Source organism: Tenebrio molitor, chromosome X (assembly GCF_963966145.1).
Source record: "Tenebrio molitor chromosome X, icTenMoli1.1, whole genome shotgun sequence".
Taxonomy (NCBI): Eukaryota; Metazoa; Arthropoda; class Insecta; order Coleoptera; family Tenebrionidae; genus Tenebrio; species Tenebrio molitor.
The window spans coordinates 4588940-4594616 of NC_091055.1; the positions used below are offsets into that span (position 1 = coordinate 4588940).

Consider the following 5677-nt stretch of genomic DNA (forward strand, 5'->3'; position numbering starts at 1 on the left):
GCTCATATGATACAGTAAATTATCCAGAACCGTACCGAATTTCGCTCAAATTATTAAAGAAAATAATAAATACTCTATAACAAACGACCTTTAAACTATTAGCAACATCTTAAAATTTTTAAAACTTCATACTGTTCAAAACGATTAAGTATAATGAATATTATTTTCGCACGGTAAAATCCCTAATTATTAAGGTAATTATCATTTAATTATTCATACAAGAAAGATGATATTTTGTGTTGTCATTATTCATTTTTCATAAAAACTAACACATTTCTTATATATACAGGGTGTATCTGAAACACGTGTGTTAATTTTAACACGTACCAGAGCTTGTTAAATGAAACGTTTTTTCTATTTGAATTTTTTGCGGAAAAGCGTTACAAATAGAAAAGGAACCTTGTCAAAAATGTTACATTGTTATAAAAAAACTGAAACATTTAAGAAAAATTAAATAATAAATACCTACATTCATGAAATCAATTTTGACGTGTCATGTTATTTTCGCATCCACTAAATTAAATTTTGGTTCTGCGTTGAGAAATAAAAAAAAAACTGAAATGTGCGGATTAATATAAATGTATCTATAATAAAGGGCATTAGCAAGTAAAAAACAGAAGCATTTTTGAAATTATGTATGTACCTACTTATTTAGATGTAAACGCTCTTATTTTCATCAAAAGTAAACAACCAATTTTACATGCAAATCCCTGTACCTTGTGTGCTTCTGCGGCATTTCCTAATGCTTCGCCATAGATCTGTTAATATTTGATTTTAAAAATTTGACATTTCATTCAGTATTAGAATGACAACTAATACTGAGAGCATATAAATTGTACAACAATCAACTAAAATTCGCATGGTTACAAAAAAAAATCGAGACTAGTTAATCACACAAAACAACTCGTTTGGTTAAAATTGGAGAGCAAAAATTGATTTTCAAAATGTTTCATAAATTGGCGAATTCTTATATGTACTGGTTAAAATTAACACACGTATTTCAGATACACCCTGTATATAGCATACAGCAATAATAGTGGCGCATTAGGTATTCATAATAACATTTGTTGGTTTTTATTTCTCACTTCGCGTGATAAATATAATTTTGAACATTTATATGTTGAACTGAAAGAACTTAAGGTTTAATTTTTTTACAAATATGTCACAAACTAGGTAAGACGTCTTTGAGTGTTTCCAAAAAATAATTTAAAATATATGCATCAAGGACAATACGAGTATAATAAATTGTACATCACCGTAGGCAGACGACTTCAACAATTTTGCAGCTCAGGAACATGTTGAAAAGTGAATTTGCAGGATGAAGCTTTCTGATGAATATTTAATGAGGCACTTAAAAGAAAATTCCTGATTAATCATCATCAGCTGATGTAATTCTTCACAAGCGTTCACTGTTCTATCTTGGTGATAATTCATTCGTATAAAAAACTGGTGATTATTAAATACGTTTGATGAGCCAGTTTGAATTAGCGATGATTAGCGAATTACGATGATGCAGTGCTAGCACAATAAATAACAACGTGCGGTGTTAAAACTTTTTACCGACTTCGACATAAATAAAAGAGGTATGTCGTGTGCCACGGATCCATTTCGGCCTCTTCTGGCTTATCTGCATCCCGACCGGGCTGGAATAATAAGTTTAAATACCTAATCTGTATACCCATAAACCCGAAGAATAGCAAAACATCACCAGATGGAGAGGAAGGGTTACTGTACTAAAGGCCATGAAATTTGGCTTTTGTATTTTGACTCACCTGACATATTCGGAGCACGCACCTAATCCTTTTGTCATTAAACACACTATAGAAATTATTAGGGGTTATCTGAGAGGAGGACGCACAATTGCGGATGACCCCAACACCTCTGGAATGCTTTTAATGTTTTGATCTGGCACCGATAGCCCTTGCCACAGTAGCACCACACTTTTTAGAATCGTTTTGGAATGAATTAATCACTCTGTACCTACATAAACATTGAGGCGTGCTTGTACTTCTCCCAATCGATTAGTAATTTGTCAATTCACGATCCCCTTTTGAATAAAACCATAATTCTTAATATCGCACTACTGGAAGCCTTTCATGTGGGCTCGATTTTATCCACTGTGTGCATCCCAAAAGGCGGGCAATATCAAACAATGCGCTTTATATTCTTGCAACACCGAATTTTTAATCGACCAACTCGACAGAGGCGTCACAACACGATGGTAATTTCTACCCCAACGACACTAATATCATTTTCACCGTCGAATACTAATACCAAAAAACAGCCTTTCGAACATATTTATTATGACATCTCCAAAAAGGATTTATTCCTTTTTGTCGATAACAACTCGCTAACGTACGCTTATGAGATATTCCTCTGGCATCACTTTCGAGTAGTATTAAGCACGCCGTTTTGACTTCTCAAGTCTCCGTGTGAACCAGAGCTGCCCAAAATGTTTCCAAAACAATGATATGATCACACAATTCTGACAAAAACGTAACACCTATATTGTTTAACAAAAGATGCATCAATAATTTTTTCCAAACATTTTTTTGACCTATCTTTCAAATCGCATCTACTCGATTGTTGTTTTTTTCTTGACCAGTTTTTTTCTTTAATTGTGTTGAGAAGTTCCTTGTTCTCGGTTGGCAGTTTCAGCAGTGACGTCAGTTGCCACGTGAGCGCGTGTTTGGCCATTGTATCGGTGCAGACGTTTTGGGGGTGTTCGTTCACCGTTTGGGGGCTGCTGGAGGCATTTAGCGAAGCGTATGAGTAATTGTTACGGTATGACGCGTCTGCACAGCAAGAGAGGCTAATATGTAGCTCACATACGCATGCCCATCATTGCACTCATTCAGGGTACGTCTACCATAAATGTTAATGCGCTAATCCGACATTTACAAGTAAACTCCTACGGGGGTGGTTTGGAGTGCATCACTAACTCTATTATGGTAAGTAGCTTAGGTCTTTTACCCAGCTGCGGTTATCTCCCAATAATGTGTTCCACTTTTGGAGAGATTTATCGCAAAATTTTCGATCTGGAGTTTACGCACAAAACGACCCACCCAGACGTAAAGGCGATTCCGCAAATTATGAACAGATCCAGTGTTTGCGTCGACAACTCTCGAATCGTCGAATTCTTTTCAAGAAATTTTATTACGTATCGGGACGATTCGTTCACAAAATGCAAATGTACCCGAGGTTAATGTCTAAAATACAACTCGACGTTATGTAAATTTAGATATGACAATATTTAATTGGCAACTTGCATCATTGCGAGATTGGAAATTCAATACTGGCGAAAGTTTCTCTCCCTCATAATATATTTTATACGTTATATTAGATTTTATTGTTAAAAAGTTTTGATGTTTACGATGCAACCTAGTAAAACTAGAGAGTCGAGTCAGATTTGTACACTATGATTTATGTAAGCAATTTGTATTCTCGATGAGTACGGATATATTATGTAAATGGCGAGATTTAGTAGCGAACGACAGTTATTTTGTGAGTAACTGTATCGAAAAAAATCGCAAAATCAGTCGTTTCAAATAGTCATATCAAAATATTCATTTAAATTCCTGAAAGTTGACTCTTTCGAGTTTTGCAATTATGATATAGTGATAACGCGAACTTCCATCATCATTTTAACATTTTGTTCTGATGTCGACCCACGTGAAGAGTCGAGATTAGGTTAACGAGCCGCTATATTTTGAATTTTTCGTATATTTATAAGGAATTTATATTTATAAGTTGATATTTGTATGCTAATGAAACGAGACTGGTCTTAAAAGTGTCAATTAGCAATTTCCAACGTTTCGAATTAGGCATCGTATGAAATGCAAAAATTTATAGTTTAACCTAAAGAGCTCAATACGAAACGTTTGACATCTGGCCTCTATTTAATTTTTATGTTCAAGTGCATCGTAAAATGGACTTGAATTAAACTTGCAGAGGTGTAGAATGGAACTCGGGCCATCAAGTTTCTCTGCTTGTTTTTGTTTAGTTCCTCAGGTAATTTAGCATTTTATTTCAGAGGCAAATAAGGCCCTAATGCAAGGGCGGGAGCCGTCTAACGTATTGGAAAAAAATAACTTGCACACACAGGTCCGGTCTAGAAAAGGAACCACCAAATATATAAACACTGAAAAGTATCACGTTTCTAATTTATTACCACCCTACACGGTTAACCCATATAACCCATAAGCCCCTTCTCTTGACTGGAATTCTAAAAAGGCCGACCACTCACTACCGAAGGTGTAAAAATATCAATTTCTCAAGCTTCATGTTATTTTTTATTTCCTTCGCACTGCTCAAAAATATGTTGTCGCTTAATCATCACAACACGATCACCATATCTAAATAAATTATTCCAACCTTAAAAATAGTTGCCACTACTTAAATTGCGATATACCTACATAATTATGTGGTTTATCAAATCGTTATTTTTTAACTGTGGTAGCAGAAACATATGACAAATTTATTATTGATGATCATGTAATTTTTTTTTTCATTTGTGTAAACGATATAAACATCTAAATGTTTTTTTTTTCAGAATACGGAAAGATGAGAATCACAGAAAATAAAATTTATTTTTTTTTCAATATACGTAACAGATAATTATAATGATAACTATGAGATTCGAAGATATATAAACTAGTGAATTGACTACACTCACAATTACATGTGAACTAATAAAAAGTAGTTTTATCAACTGTATGATTTTAAATAGCAGAAAATTAAATGTACTGTATTGTATTTAGATGAATAAACTTCGAGTACCTACTTTTGTCCAGTGAAGAAGCAAATCTCTAAAGAAATAAAGTTAATTATAAATGTTCCCTGAAAAAATTTGCAAATGTACGGTAAAGAAATATGTGTTTCATAGGGGAATAAACGTTCAGTAAAAATGATAAATGCTCAGCAAAATAATAAATGTTCAGTGAAACAATAATAAATATTCGGCAAAACGACACGATGGCAAATTGATAACTTGAAAAGGGTAAAATATAGAAAATCGTTTTAAAGAGGCGAAAAAATAAGGAGAAATAGTGATAGTCAACCCGAAGTGCAGTATATATCGGGTGTTCATTTAAATGTATCCTCAAAGTAGGCGTTGAAGAGTCGATTGTGAACGCACCACGGATTACAGATCACGGATCAGCTGTTTAAATCCAACCTCACTTTTTATGTTGTTTGTGTTTTGACTCTGCAGACTGAGTTGTGCGTTCACAATCGACTCTTCAACGCCAACTTTGGGGATAAATTTAAATGAACACCCGATACCAACAGATACATTGTTCTATGAAACAGTAGCGAAAATATATTCGGTATTCTTTACAGAACAAAACAGATTTGATTACCGAGTGCTTCGTTAGTACCCACTTTAAGCCAGCAATTATTTTTGTAGTAAAATGGCCAGAAAAAATATTTACGTTATTTTAAATTAGAAAAAAATGCTTTAGAAAAATTCAAATACCAATTTATATACCAGTTTGTCGTCAAATTTTGTCCAATACCTAATTCAGTATCTGTTGCATCTATTAGCCCCTACAACCGAATTCAGATGATGCCCGAAAAAAAAAGATCTCTATAGTAGAAAGGCACAAATAAAATTATCAAAACCCGAACTCTTTTTCATCGGACTACGGACTAGAACTAGTTTAGTTTTTGTGCATCT

General features: G+C 33.9%; 1 long non-coding RNA gene across 1 annotated transcript; it reads left to right on the forward strand.

Moving 5' to 3' along the window:
* Nucleotides 1-1528: 1528 nt before the first annotated feature.
* On the forward strand, nt 1529-4973 carry LOC138140141 (uncharacterized). Its single transcript, XR_011162445.1, has 3 exons — nt 1529-2951; nt 4034-4254; nt 4553-4973. It is a non-coding gene; the product is annotated as an uncharacterized lncRNA (long non-coding RNA).
* The last annotated feature ends 704 nt before the right edge of the window (nt 4974-5677 follow it).